The sequence below is a fragment of the Otolemur garnettii genome, unplaced genomic scaffold (assembly GCF_000181295.1).
Source record: "Otolemur garnettii isolate 467f Iridium unplaced genomic scaffold, OtoGar3 scaffold00020, whole genome shotgun sequence".
NCBI classification, from domain to species: Eukaryota; Metazoa; Chordata; class Mammalia; order Primates; family Galagidae; genus Otolemur; species Otolemur garnettii.
This window is the reverse complement of record NW_003852415.1, coordinates 14,319,940-14,335,479: the sequence shown is the minus strand read 5'-3', so window position 1 is coordinate 14,335,479 and position 15,540 is coordinate 14,319,940. Positions and strand designations below refer to the sequence as shown.

General features: G+C 41.2%; 1 pseudogene; it reads left to right on the top strand.

Annotated features, from left to right (window-relative positions):
- Positions 1-10,598: 10,598 nt before the first annotated feature.
- On the top strand, positions 10,599-10,985 carry LOC100941431 (annotated as a pseudogene).
- The last annotated feature ends 4,555 nt before the right edge of the window (positions 10,986-15,540 follow it).

Below are 15,540 nucleotides of genomic sequence, written 5' to 3'. Positions count from 1 at the left end.
TTAATTGCCAGCTGGTGTTGATAATACTTTGGGCTCCCAAACACCTCCGTGTAGGCTTTTATTTCCAGGAAGTGGCTGGTGCCTTAATCATGACTACTTAAATGAGTAGCCTTTGCCCGCTAAAATAGAAGTTAGACTTAGGAATCTTTATTTGGTGGGGGCTTCTTCCTGGGATGCCAACTGGACCGCCTTATCAGGGAAGGAACAGAAGCAGCTGGCTCAGTCCTACTGGAGTGGTGAAGAAGAATGCTCATGGAGGCCCGTGCTTCTTGACCCCCAGAAGAGGGAGAAGCCCCGGTTCTGAATGATGGATTCCCTTGGAACTTTCTGGTAGCTTTGTGGTATGATGGAGATATGGAGAGGGCTTCTCCTTTGTTTAGAAAAATACATTATTTGAGACAGAAATTTCTACATGCGGAGATGGATATTTATAAGTGATATTACCTACAGGTCAAAACAGCCAAAAAGAAAAAATCCCTTAAACTTAAAAATGTGGGCATGATGCTTTTCCCCCTGCGGAGGTAGATCTCGCCTGTGTGAATGATGTGTTCGGTCATTTGGCTGCCTATGGTTGTAGGTAGTCCTGGGACTCCTGAAGACAAACTAGGGCTAATAACAGAAGAAAAGCCACTGGTCCCAAGCCCAGACCTAAGTTTCTTCATCCTTTCCTTGGGGCCCTGCACTGCGCTTTGTTTACTGTTGGAATCCGTTCTGATTGGTTGGTGCCTGTACCATAGACCAGTTGTTAGATATTTTGAACCTCACCTCCACCTAGCTTAGGATAGGGTTGGGAAAGGGGTCTCATCCCGAAGGACACGACGGGGGCTAGGTACAACATTCCCAGATGGGAATAGTCTCTGTTCTGACATCAGTCGATGTGGGGAGGGGGTGTGGGAGGCTGACTGAGGAATTGCCTGGACCTCCGAAAGCGGGAGCTGATGGGGACAGTGAGGCTCTGAGGCTGCCCCAGGGAGCAGGATGAGCAGAGCAGGAGTGCAAATGTCCTGCCAGTCATAGGGTGGGTGGAGCGGGCTGCTCTGGAGGCCATCAGGTGATGGCAGACCCAGCTTGAGTATCCTTCTATCTCATCTGTTTCCAGCATCCATATCAGAGGCAGGCCCAGACTGGAAAGTGTCCCTTGGTGTGTCTTGGCTGACACTCAACTCCTCCCCGCCCCCCATTCCCCACATCCTTCTCATGGTCCTCACTACTTGTGAGAGGGTTCCGAATGGGCTGAGTTGATCATTCATATATGGACTCAAATTTTATCAGTGCCAGGACCTCTGAAAAAGGAAAGCCCTGACTTGTCATATACTGTGGTTATGGTATATCACCACCCTGTCAACTTTCAACAGCTTTGATGTGTAAATAAATTCAAGCCAATGAATGTTTGGTTTTTCCTATCAGATTCACTGTGTTACTCACAGAAAATGTAATGTAACAGGATTTCTGGAGGTAACAGGTATTTGGCTTTGGGTAACAGGTATCAAGGCTTTTTCCTTGAGCAGATCAACTGTCTACTTCTTTTAGAGGTGTGATAGTGAGTTTATTCCTTGATGTCACCCAGAGACAGGGGCAGGTGAGCCAGGCACACACTGAGCCTTGGATAAGATGAACATCTTCCTCTCAGTAAATCTCATGGGGGTAACTGAGAGTGGATACTACTCAGAAAGGGCCACCTTACTGCTTATCTTTTTGGTATGTCTTGGCTTGACTGCTTCTGATGATTGTTTTTTTTTTTTTTTTTCTTTTGGAGGGGAGTTAGAAGAAACATTTCATGCTTAATGAGCTAATACATGATGCCGGCTAAGGACTTTCAATTTCTAGTATGTATGTAGCCAGTTTTCCTAATGTAATGCTCCAGTGCCTTATGGAAATAAAAGCTTAAAGACCCTTCTGGGTGGTGTAAAAGCTCCTTGAAAATGTGTTAGTGCTCCTTCGGGGATAGGACACCAACCCTTGGAAGAGGGATCAGAATACATAGGGCTGGGGCTAGACACATCACTCTGAGCAGAGGGTCAGAGCCAAGGCCTCCTTGCCATTAGCCAAGGGGAAGTCCAGTAGAGAGGGGGGGATCACTGTGGAAACAGACACTTCACTCCATCGCTTCATCTTGTGACTTTTCTTGTCCACATAGAGGCGAAATCTGTGTAATGGCATATGAAAAGAGACTCTTCTCTCCTCAGAGTAACATGAGCTAAAGCCGTCAAGTTATGTAGCTTGGCAAAACAGACAAACAAACAAAAACAAAAACAAGCAAACAACAGACACACACAAAACACAACTGCAAACACCTGTACCCCCCCAAAACAAAAACCTCTTGACATTCCTCCAGAATTTTGCTGGAGTAACCAGACTTGTCCTTGGAACACCTATAGCCATTATCCTAGTCTATCTCCTGAGTTGGAGGACTGAATTTTATTGGGTAAATGACTTTGAAAGGTATTTGTGTGACTAAAGCCAGGTGTGGGTCTCCCCCTCAGACAGGAGGAGAAAGAAGATAGGCTGTTGCTTCTTTGTGCTCTCACTCACTACCCAAACCAAAAGGATGCAGTAAAGCCATGATGATGTCTCATAGACTTCGGGGTTGTCTGCTTGAAGGGGAGAACATGTCACATTCCCTAGCTGAGTGCCTCTGGGGTTTGGAAACTCAGTAGCTTGCCATAGGCTTCCGTAGAGCACAGAATTCACTAGAAAGATTGACAGATGTCCCTTGGAGAAGTTAAAGGTGGATTCTTGGCTGGGGGGCAGCTCATAGTAGACGGGAAGAAGACCAGAGGTAGTGCCCAAGCAGGCTGCACCTGCGTGTTTTGAAGGGTCAGAATATACCTCCAAGGCACCAGGCAAACATGTGAAAGGTTCCAGGATCAGGAAGTCCTGAAAGATGGGGTCCCCAGAGACATACTGCCAGGCAGGAGCAGACCAGACTGGGCACAAGCACCCCATCAGGGGACTCATTGGGGTTAGGAGATGGTACCTCAGGAGATGGTCCCCTGGGTGGTCTCCAACAGACCCATAACTGTCCCCTAACAAAATAAAGCCCCCAACACAACCGAGGCTCTTCAAAGAGCCAAGAGGACACTGCAAACTGTACTAGTGAGGTGCAAACTCCTTTACCCATCTCCTCTCATTCTGCTTGTGCTCAGAGAATCCCAAAGCAGGTGGTGGGTGGGGGGAGGTGGGAGGAGCAGATAACGATTGCTCCCCAAATGCCCATTCCCAAATCTCTACCCAAGACCGAGCGGGGGGGCAGAGAGAAGTTTTAACTGAATATAAGGTTAACATTTTGATTTAGAAGGGAGTAGACTAGATTTTTAAATTCCCGGGGACGGAACTATTTTTTTTAGGAGCTAAAAGGGACTCAGAAGTGATGGACTCTGTCCCAGGAGTTAGTGGGAGAAAACAAAACTGTTTCCTGATTGTATTTCAACCGGATACAAACCTGATGGAAAACCTGCATTCTAAACGTACTAATGTAGTTTGCTTTCTTCTTTTAGCTGCACCAGCATTATTAGGAATACATGCCAAGGCAGGGGTAGTTTTAGGTACAAAACATCCATCTTAAACTCTAGATATTTAAGGAGTGGCAAAAATTCACCAGAGGGGGTCAATGGCATGATATTTTTCAAGGCCCCAGCATCCTGGGGAAGAGCCGTTCAAGATGTTCTTGTCCTCTCTAAAGCCGGGAGAAGATGCTTTGGGCTCTGGAAGGATTTTTTTTTTCCCTACGATAGTTTTTATCTCTTCTTTATGGACACATACAGCTCCCTTTTTCTCCATGGGAGCACCCCGTCCAATGTTTGATGAGCCGTCTTTCTCCCCAGGAATGACTCAGCATAAGGGATCAAAGGGATCTGATTGAGCTCCTCCGTAAAGGAAGACGGGCAGTCACAAGCCAATTATGCCTTGAGTAACTTTTCTGACACCTTCCACTTAAAACTTCCCAAGAAGAATCTAGAAACTCTCTTTCATTATCTGTATTCATACCATACAGATAATTCACACCACTGTCTCTATTCATTATCTGTATTCAAATCAAAAGCGGGCAAGGGCTTTTGCTCCAAGAGCATTTTCTTTCTCCTCCGAGTTCACTTTAGGAGAGTTACAAGGAAGCCCGGACAAACCAGATGAAGGACCACTCAACAGCTTGCCTTGTGAATGATGGAGAATTATTTAGGCTAAGGGTCCCCCCCCCCCCCCGTTAGGTCTCTTCCCCTCCTACAAATTGCTCTGCTGGGCCATAGCTCAAAAAGAAGACCATTTTCTTTGGTTTTTTGCTGGAGGCCCTATCTTCAACGTCTCAAAAGAATATTTTCCAAAGAATAGTAAGGCATCGCTAAGGACTTAGGGGAGGCGGTTCTTTGACAGTTCATTCTTCCGTAGTTGATAAAGTGCTGCTTGAGCCATCTTCCCTCTTTGCAGAGTCAGAGGCAGGAGAAACAGATGAGCAGGGTTTCGGAAGTGAGAAATCCTGCATTCTTTCTCCAACTCTGCCACAGTCTTCCAGAAAATCCTAAGATGCAGAGCCAGGTATATATGGTTGAGTAACTTAAAGCTGGAGGGAGCTGCTGCCTGGAGGGCATTCAAGAACCTTTCTGGAAGAAGTCAGCTCCTAACACACAAATTCTACACTTTAAGGTCTTTCTTTTAACTTTGAACCCAACTCCTAAAATCTGGATTTTGTTCACTTCATTTTTTCTCTAGAGCTAGTCAGATTTCTCATTACTAATGCAATATGTGTTTTAAATTGCTTTCATGTTGAGTCAATTTCTTTCTCTCTCTCTCTTTGATGATATGGAAAAAGCATGGGGAATGTGTTCCTGTCTCCTCAAAGTAGAAAAAGTTAGGAATCAGAGGAATCGCTGTAATATGCACCCAGAAAAGACGCGGATGAAGCCATCTTTCTTGGTAGTTCCAAACTTTGCAGGAACCATAAGATGAAACTTATAACAACGTTTTTTTTTTTCTTTTTAAACTGAAAATTCTTGACTGAGAACTCAGGTCTGTCTTTCTCTCATCCTGCCAACAAATCAACTTTGGTTTAAAAGACTGGTTTGGCCGATTCAGGTTTGGTGGCAGTTGATGTCGAAAATTCCTGCAGCGAATGTTTCCGATTTGGCTCAAATTAATGCAGGCAGGGAGTTGGGACTGTTAGTTTTATTTTAAGCAACTGATAATGAAGGGGATATTGGAACACATGGACTTAGTGAGGGAGTGAGTCTTTTGTGTAGAGACCTCTCAAACACCCTAAGGACCAGGGCAGAGGTCATTGAAGGCAGCCTCAGCCTGCATTTGTGATGAGCTCTTTGCCCCATCTGTCCTTGCTGGGGTTAGAACCTTGCCCTAAGTCTATGACTTTCTTGATCAACTGATAACTTTATTAGATATTTTCATGCCTCTGGGATTGTGGACCTTTCTCTTTGTCCCCCGTGCTCACTAGGGTAGTCCTCTTCAAATAATAGGTGACCTAGATTAACTACACTGCTGGCTTTCTGAATTCTGGGGGCCATGCTCTCTGGAATCCTCTCCCCATGTTTGACTTCACAGGACTGACAGCATTAGATAGTAACTCTGGCTGATGTCTGTCCTGAATTCATCACATCCTCCTGGAGGCTGTGTTTGAACTGCTACCTGAGCTTAATCTTCTCTTGTTTAGGGTTTCTTGACCTAGGACCAAGTCAGTGCCTCTGGTTTTCACAGGGTCAGCTTCTTTTCTGTCCCTTCTAGCCCACAGCTGAAAGTATACAGTGTGCCTTGATGTCACTTTCATCAGAGGGGTGACACATGAGGGGGGTGACCAGAGGGAACTATTTTGAGAGCAGTAATTTTTGAGGACTTCAGAAATTTTTCTATTGAGTGCCGCTTAACCACAACAGTCATACGAAGTCTGCACAGAGGCAGAATTTCAGCTCTTTTGAGTATAAACTTGAGACTATTCCACACAATTCTGTACTGACAACTAATCAGTGCAATTAAGTACTCATTTAGCAGTTAGCACACAACAATGATCATTTGGCAGTTAGCACACAACAATGATCATTATTATCATTCCTCAAAAATCTGTCTATTATTTCACTTGTTTTTTTATGTCAATGACACAGAAATTGCATTCCTTGACATAGATTTTAAGAGTTTACAACTCAACGCCGTGCAGTTAAACAAATATTCATTGGGTTTTAACTATGAGCAAAGAATTGTGCTACACATGGCATGGAACCCAAAGGTGACTAAGACAGGATAGTAAAATATAGTGAAAAGAGATGAGAAGAAAGTATTAATTGTTCTTATGCTATCCTTTTACTTTTTGTGTTTGGTCCATAGGTTGCTGGACCAAGAGGATCAGAACCAATAGAGACCATTGTGTTATTGCCTGGTGATAAATGGGTCCTTGGATTATCTTCTGTGTACACACTGGGAAAAGAAAGTGAAATGATTTGGTGACTAGACAGGCCAACTGGGCACTGGGCGTTAGACGTTCCCCAGTGACACTTCCTATACCTGGCACACAAGAAGACCACATGCCTCAATCCCTCTTGGTAGCTTGGGAACCTAATGACTGAGTGTTGGCCAGCAAGGGGTGAACAGAAGCATGAGAGCCATCCCTAAGCCTGCCCCCTAGTAATCCCCTGACAATATCGTACACCTGCCTCAAGCTCTGGTTCCCTGCATTGGCAATTTTGGATGGCATATGAAAGATATGCCTGGTCCCAGTGACAACCAAGTGTGATATACACAAGGAATAAAAATATGTTGTGCAAATCCTTAAAATGTCAGGCTTTGTGTCAGCTGGAATTGGTTGCTCTAGCACATGTGTGGGATTGGGAGATGGAAGATGGCAATGAGACATTTGACACCCTGGGATGAATGGAGTGGACCAAGCATTCTGGACCACTGATGAAGGCAGGTCTGGGAGGCTACCCCAGTAAGATGAGCCTGAAGGAAAGGAGACTGAAAACCCTGCCAGAAAATTTGAAGCAGAATTAGAACTAAGGGTAGGGAGGGAAAGGGCAATGATTGACTCTAGGTGAAAGGAAAATGTGTTCCATAAAGGAAAAATTAGCCAGGCATTGTGGTAAGTGCCTGTTGTCCCAGCTACTTGGGAAGATGATTCAGGAAGATCTCTTAAGCCCAAGAGATTGAGGTTGCTGTGAGCTATGATGATGCCATGGCACTCTACCCAGGGCCACAGAGTGAGACTCTGTCTCAAAGAAACAAACAACAAAAAAATAAAGTTGTAGTTTGCTGCATGCTATACTTATAAATAGCATTTAGAGTCATAATTTTATAATAACTGACATAACTATGTTGAGTAAAACAAGGTAGGGATAGAAAATCTGCAAATGTTGGTAATAGCAGGAGAATAGGGTGGTAATTGACTTATTTGTATCAGGAAGCCAGTGGATAACATTGGAAACCAAAGAGTATAGATGTAGTGCTAGTAGCATGTTATTCATAGATACACATTTTTCATACTCAAAGAATCAGTTCAAAAGAATCTTAGGATCCTTCCTGATAATCTTTCATGTCAGAGAAAGAGAAAGAATTTTAGAGCAAACCATTTTTAATGGTTAATTTTTCTTGATGGTAGACATTCTTCAGCCAACCAAGTAAGAGAAATGAGCCTGATTTATGTTAGGGATATAAAAAATGTCTGGACAGTCAAGTGACTCATTACCTTATTTATCTACATGGTCCTGCTTTCCTGTGCAACTCCTGATCTGCACAGATGGCTCAAAAAAATGATGTCCCTGTCAATGGTTTCTTCTTGAATAAACCAAAAAGCACAGTTGCTGTTCTTTTCTGTCTCTGCAGATGATGATATAAAACTAATCATGGCATATCAGTATGTACAAATCATTGCTGCTGTGAAGAAATTCTTATTTTCCTTTTACTGCATTTTCTTAAGTCACTGGTCAGTAAACTATGACCCATGAGACAAATCTGGCTCATCCCTTCTTTTTGTGTGTCCCATGAACTAACGATTGTTTACCTTTTGCCTTTTCTCCATTACCACCAAAGGATAAAGGTGGTCGTGAGACCAGAATCAAAAAGACTTTATAATGAATGAGAGTTAGTCTGTGGGAATTAGTTTATAAGTATCTCTAGCAGGTGCTAATCAATTAACTTTTCAAGGAAACAGTTTTATTGTTTTGTCTCTGGTGTCTAGTAGAGTGTCCATCACAGAATATGTGATAGGAAATGTTCCTTGGATTGATTGTCATCCCTGTAGCTGATTTATAACAGGTCCCCAACAAACAAATGAACAGACAACTGGGTGAACAACATATAGCTATTGTGCAGCCCTTATTACGTGTGGAGCACAACGGGAGATTGAGTGAACATTAGAAGTGGTCCTTGACTTAAGCTTCTTAAAATGTTGTAAGATTAAAACATTTTACCATGATGTCGTTGATAGACACTTGTCAGTTGAATTGCATAGTAAGGACTAGAACTTTCAAACTGGCATGCTCAGACCCTTGGGATCTTCTTTCTTGGCACCATAGGGTTGTTCTTTTCTATTTTTCCCTTTCCAGAGCCCAGCTCCCACTTCATTTGAGAAAGGCAAACATCTCACTTCCCTAGTTCTTACTGCAATCCATTGCTCTGGGTTATGAAATTCCCCAGGGCACAGATAATTTGAGATACTGACTTGAAGAAAGAGTCTTCAAATAAATTAAATGAAGAACTCTTGAAATCTTCTTTTCCTTTTTTCTTTCCTGTACATATTTCCTTTAAAGATAAGGTATTAGACCAGGAGAAAGTTTGGCCCTTGTTGGTGTGTCCTAAAGTGATAAAGGGAACCATGGGTCTGCCTTTCATTTAATGACCCATTGTTTCATCTCTCACTAGTATCAAAAAAAATGCACAACTCTTAGGGGTTTAATGAAGGTAAAACATAGAGTATTGATTAGAAATAAAGCTACATTTCCTCTCCTCCCAATATGTTTCTCATAAGTGATTCTTTCTAGTTCTCAATGCTTATCCCCAGGATAAATCATTACTTGAAAAAAATTGTCTGTGAGCAGCTGCAGTAGAATAGGTTAATATTAACAATGTAGTTGTAATAGTTTAGGGACTATCACATTTTCATGTCACCTTGGATCAAGCCTACACGTAAAATTTTTTTTCTGATTCTTTTTAGTTTAAATACACTTTATAATCGTAACACTGAATATATATTTGAATATGTATTTAAATTACAATGTCAATTATCTTGCCTTTTAAGAGTTTAATATTTTTTACCTTCTTGATACAAAATAAAAGAATGATGAAAAGTTGATGAACCACATAGGTTTTGGTGGTATATAATCTTCTCTAAATAGATTTGATTAGAATATCTAATGAAATTAATGGAGCTATTTCTTTGCTTTTTTCTTTAATTACTGGCAAACTTTGGGTGAGAGACTCTTCCCTTGGTAATATACATGTATAATTTTCCCACAATCTTTATTATGGAGAAGACAAGGAAAGTTGCACCGCTGAGATGAGACCATTGGAGATACAAATCCTTAAAAGTAGTCCAAGGTACTAGAGAAAAAATAAATTCTGCACGAAAAGAATGATATGAGGACGGAGTATCAGTTTGTCCAAGGACTTCACACTTAATAGCCTCAACATCAATGTCTGAACCAATTGCAAGTGCTAGTGGATCAGTGAAGTATGTATGAGTTCTTACATCATGAAGGATGCCAAGATCTTGCGACTCTAATTTAATTTTCTTGATTTCTAGATAAATATATGGACTTAGGATAAACTGATGAACCAGTAGTACCCAGGTAGCTCCCTAAAGAAAAATTGATCAAAACATACAACACTGGACCTACAATTAATGATGCAGAGAACAATGTTCTTGTATATTATTGGTACTAAAATGTTCTGTTATTGAGGGTGACAAGTGGATATACTGTGTTATTTATCCATGTAGCAAACTATACTTTGGTGGTCTCACAAGGCCAGTAGAGAATTGTTGGTCCATTGACCATCCCAACTATCTTCTGTTCACCAGTAATATGTTCAATGAAAGGTGTCATGGCAGTCAGAGATTGTGGTGTAAAGAGATTTGAAACAAGCTGATCATTGCATGTGTGAGAATGGACCCATCAAGCAATGGGAATATTGAGGCAATAATGTATTGCTGTGAAGTTTCTATCTTCACCTGGGGAGATTCAGCTAATATATTATGTAGAGGCTTTTCTCGCTTAGAGTTAATTTGAAATGTGTCATCTGAAAACTCTAGGTTCTTTTGTTTTTTCATTTCTGATTAATATAAGAGTACATATGATTGGGTTACATTGCTTGCATTTGTTAGGTAGCATCCAAGTTGTAGCTGAGTCCTCCACCCAGGAAGTATGCCATGTATCCCTGTGTTGTACTTGCTAGGTGGGAACTTACCAAGACCCCTTCTTCTCTCCATACCACTACTACTTGAATTTAATTGTGTTTTTCCCTCATATGGGCCTGTAGTTGTTCATCTACTAGTTTTAAATTAATATTGTGTAGTACGGTGCTTGCTTTTCCATTCTTGAGATACTTTCCTAAGGAGAACATTCTTTAACTCTATCCAGATAAATGCATACAAAAGATGTAAAGTCTTGGGGCCCTGCAGAATGGCTCCTGCAAAGAAGGGTGGCGAGAAGAAGAAGGGCCAGTCGGCCATCAACGAGGTGGTGACCCGAGAATACACTATCAATATTCACAAGCGCATCCATAGAGAGGGCTTCAGGAAGCGTGCCCCTCAAGCACTCAAAGAGATCCGGAAATTTGCCATGAAAGAGATGGGAACTCCAGATGTGCGCATTGATACCAGGCTTAACAGAGCTGTCTGGGCCAAAGGCATAAGGAATGTCCCATACCGTATCCGTGTGCAGTTATCTAGAAAACACAATGAAGATGAAGATTCACCAAACATGCTCTATACTTTGGTTACCTATGTACCTGTTACCACTTTCAAAAATCTACAGACAGTCAACGTGGATGAGAACTAACTGGTGATTGTCAGACACATCAAATAAAATTATAAAATCACCAAAAAAAAAAAAAAAAAGATGTAAAGTCTCTATCTTTTTTATGGCTAAATAGTATTCCATGGAATAAATACACCACAGTTCATTGATCTGTCCATGGGTTGATCAGCACTTGGGTTGTTTCCACATCTTTGCCATTGTGAATTGATGGCATAAAAATTTGCATGCAAATGTCCTTATGGTGAAATGATGTTTCTTCTTCTGGGTAGATACCTAGTAATGGGATTGCAAGATCAAATGGAAAGTCTACTTTTACCTCTTTGAGGACTCTTTATGCTACTTTCCAAAAAAGACTGTACTAATTTGGAATCTCACCAGCTGTGTAAAAATATTCCTTTTTCTCTGTGTGTACACCAGCATCTGTGGCTTTGGGACTTTTTGATGTGGGCTATTCTCCCTTGGATTAGGAGATGCTTCAAGGTTGTTTTGATTTCCATTACTTTGATGAGTAGGGATGATGAGCACATTATTTATGTATTGGAAATCCTAGATTGCGATTGAGAATGACAGGTGCAGGTCATCAAACTTAATATGGTTTGGGTGACTAAGCAATCAGCCTTTGGTTGTATACTCTAGAGATTACCATGGGGTACAAACTAGATCAAAGTTCTAGAACCTAATATACAATTCCCTCCCTCTATGTCACTTTGCCCATAGGTACTGCAGTCATCAAAGGGGAAGTATAGGTGTGGTGGGTGGTGGCTAAATGTAATTTTGACCTGTGCATCTTCCAAACAGAGAAAAAACTCAGGCTTGTAACGTTACCTTGCCATGGCCCAAATATTGGGACCATTGCCTCAATAGCACCATGCAGAGCAAGGATCAGGTACATAATTCTAAATCATTGTCGGCCCAGGTTTATATAAAGTGGGCCTATATGAAAGAAGCATTCCTGAAATACTCCCCACAATGTATATGTTTCTAGAGTCTTGCAGCATTTGACAATTACAGCAAGCTATTCTGAGGTAAAGCCTGCCATTTTAACTACACAGGAAAGCTTCACAGTGGCTTGAGACAAGATTGGTGGATACTCGAACCTCACTACTCCAGGAGTTGATGTTGTGTCATAGGGTTTGGCTTCAAATATTTGCTCCTAGACCACAATTGTCATCATTAGGAGGAGGAGAGGTGGAGCAGTTGGGTGAAGGCTTGAAAAGTCAGGATTCGTTGGAGCTGAAGGTGCATGCATTGCCCCATGAAAATCAACAGGTTCTTGAGGTGCCTTTCTGGAAACAAAAGAGGAATTTGTTGGTATAACCGTTTTCATTTCTACTGTGCTTAACCTATTTATGCCCAAGGTTGAAATTTTTGAATTTTTTATTGCATGAAATTCATACAGGTTGCCTAGACAAATTCAAGAAACAAGAATTTGAAGAGAAAAACATTTTTATTATATTTCATTGTTGAGTTATATGGTATTCCACAAATGGAGCACTAGGCAGAGCTTTCATTGTATGTATGTAATGTATACAATCATGGTTCTAATCTCGGGAGGTGGATATTCTACTGAATAGCAATGTGGTATTAGCAGTGTGATAATAGCAGGCAACACCAAATTTTTCACATCAAAGAGCCGTGTTCTTACAACATTCAGCCCACTGCTCCCTTTGCTTTCCCTGTTTGACTAGCATTTAATTCATGCCATCATAACATGAGTCAATCTTATACTTCTGAGAAGGTCTTCCTCTTCAGCCAGGTTCTGGAGGATGACCATGGGTCTCCAGATGATGGCATACCACACGTTGATGAAACTCCAGAAAATCCATTGGCTTTTTATCATGTGATTTATGAAGTTGCCAAGCATTTTGTAAGACCATTTCAAAACAACAGAAGAGAGCTTGAACAGCACATCTTTTCCATGGATTGATGGCTGATATTTACCAATGCTGTCATCAGCTCTGTGTATGCCTCTCAAGAAACGGTTATACACTTTGATTATATTTGGCTGCTGAACTTGGATCTTCTTTTTCAGTTTCAGGGAATAATGATTGATAAGGCACAGTGGATTGATACTAGGACCAGATGAGGCAACAGTGACGACACTGTTATCATTCTATCTGCAGACAATATTGTCTTTGCCATCAATTCAGTAATACAATGTACCTCATTCTTTTTTCGTCAGAGCAACATCTATTTCCAGTGGAGATTTGTCAGTGCAATCCTTTGTCACCGTACCTGTATCTGCGCCTGATGTCTCATTGAACTGAGCTTACCAAGCAGTGCACTACTGGTGAAAAAGCTGTCAAATACAAAATAGTATTGTCCAGCGTGTGCCTCACTAAACTGAAGGACAAGTGATGTACCAACACTATATTCCTCATGTTTAGTATTTAGGTTTCTACCCTCATGTTGCTGAAACCGGCTAAGGTAGCATAGATACTTACAGCCAAACCAAGGCGCTGTCCTCTAATACATTGTTTGCACCTGTGATGACCAAAATAAGGAACAATGCATTCATCAAAACTGAAATAAGTTTCATTTGGAACAAATTTTATACATCTCTCATTGAGTGTGCTTGGAAAACTTGTCCATTGGGTCCAAATTTGCACTGTCAGCAACAAGCAAATTAGAAAATATAGTTTCAAAGAGGTCACATCTCACAGCTGCACCAACAAGTCTGTTATGTACATCTGTTCTTTGTTCCCAGAATGTACACCTTTCAGTAACCACTCTGAAAAACAATCCCCAGAAAACATTTGAATTTGGAGCTAGTCAAGCCAAGATTTATACCCTTCCTTGCAGTGTATGAGTAGGAGTACTTGGCAATGAGTTCAATGAGTTATCAAGAAAAATTTCAAGAATTTCTGTGAGTGTTCTCATTTCAGTGAAGAAATCAGTTGGTGATTCTATAACGCCACCTGCTACGGGCTGTGCAGTGAGGTCAGCTTTTTCATTTGTGAACAATTTTTGTCATTTTCTTTTTCTTTGATGGAGGAGGTGGCTGCTCAGTAGACATTGATGGAACTTCATCGTCTAGAGATTCATCCTCAGGTGCACATGAGGGATCATTTGAGTCAGATTCATTATCATAGCCATCCTGAATAAGATATGCAGGTGAGCACAACAAAGAATCTGGAAAAGAATAATTGTTCCACCTTCTTCATCTCCTGAGTCCTCATCAGAAACAGGTGCTATCGCATTTTCAGGTAGTTGTATCACTATCGCACTTCCTTCTATGCTGTTATCTGTCTCTAACAGGTCAGTCATTTCATGTAAACTTAGAGTTTGAGGTGTCTTGGGACTTGTATCTTGAGGCATGTTGATTTCACCTAAAAAAGATTTCCCCTAGATATGATTAGTCCTAGTGGAAGGGGTCTTGCCCAATGCTCCAAAACTGGAACATGCACAAAGTCAAACCCATAGCTGATAATAATAATTTTGGAATTTTCTTTTTATAGCACAATAGCATAACTAGTAGAGAAGTAATATAAAAAAAATTGCTGGCATAAGATGTAGTGCAGTAAAGTTGTATTTACCCATCTTTGAATGGTTCTTCAAAAATTTTCCAAAAATTTACAGCAGTTTTTGACAAGCTCCCAGAGGGTCAGCATCTGCAGCAGTGAGTAACTGTGTGCACCATGTGGTAACATGTGCCCTCAGGAGGCAGACGCATGAAAACTCAGACCTCAGCGATGACCTTGACAGCAGGAGTGTCAACACAGCAGGAACGATCCCTCTTGAGTGTCATGGCATTTGTCCTAGGTTCCAAAACACGTGCCATGCATGAAGCTACAAGAACACTGTGTGGCTCAGGGACCACAGTGTCCTCCTGAGAGATGTCACCTATCTTGAGAGACATGGCTGTGGTGTCAGGGCTGCTATTTCTTAATCTTATATATTATTATTATTATTTAATTTTTCCTATAATTTAAGTTTGGTATATTATTAGAAAACATTCAATTCTACTATAAGAGGTGAGAAAACAAATGAGAGACATAGAACTCAGAAGGATTGTTAAGTATAGTAAGAAAGCTGGTGGCTTATGAATGAGATAGTGGCAATATTCATAGGATATGCTTAGGATAAATAATGGCCAACCAAATAGTTGTGAGACACAGGCAGAATCCATAAGTGTGTTAAATATGTATAGATAGTAGGAAACCTGTAAGATGTGTTGGAGATAAGAAATAAATGGGCTCGGTGCCAATAGCATAGTGGTTACAGCATCAGCCACATATACTGAGACTGGTGGGTTTGAACCCATCCTGGGCCAGCTAAACAACAATGACAACTACAACAAAAAATAGCCAGGCATTGTGGTGGGCACCTATAGTCCCAGCTACTCAGGAGGCTAAAACAAGAGGATCACTTAAGCCCAAGAGTTTGAGGTTCCTGTGAGCTGTGATAGCATGGCACTCTACTGAGGGCAACATAGTGAGACTCTGATTTAAAAAAAAAGAAAGAAAGAAATGGAAAGTATGATGGAATGGGCAAGAATGTTACTTACAGATACAAAGACATGGAAAGATGAAGTCATAACATACAATGATGTTTATTCTGGGGTGACAAGCAAATC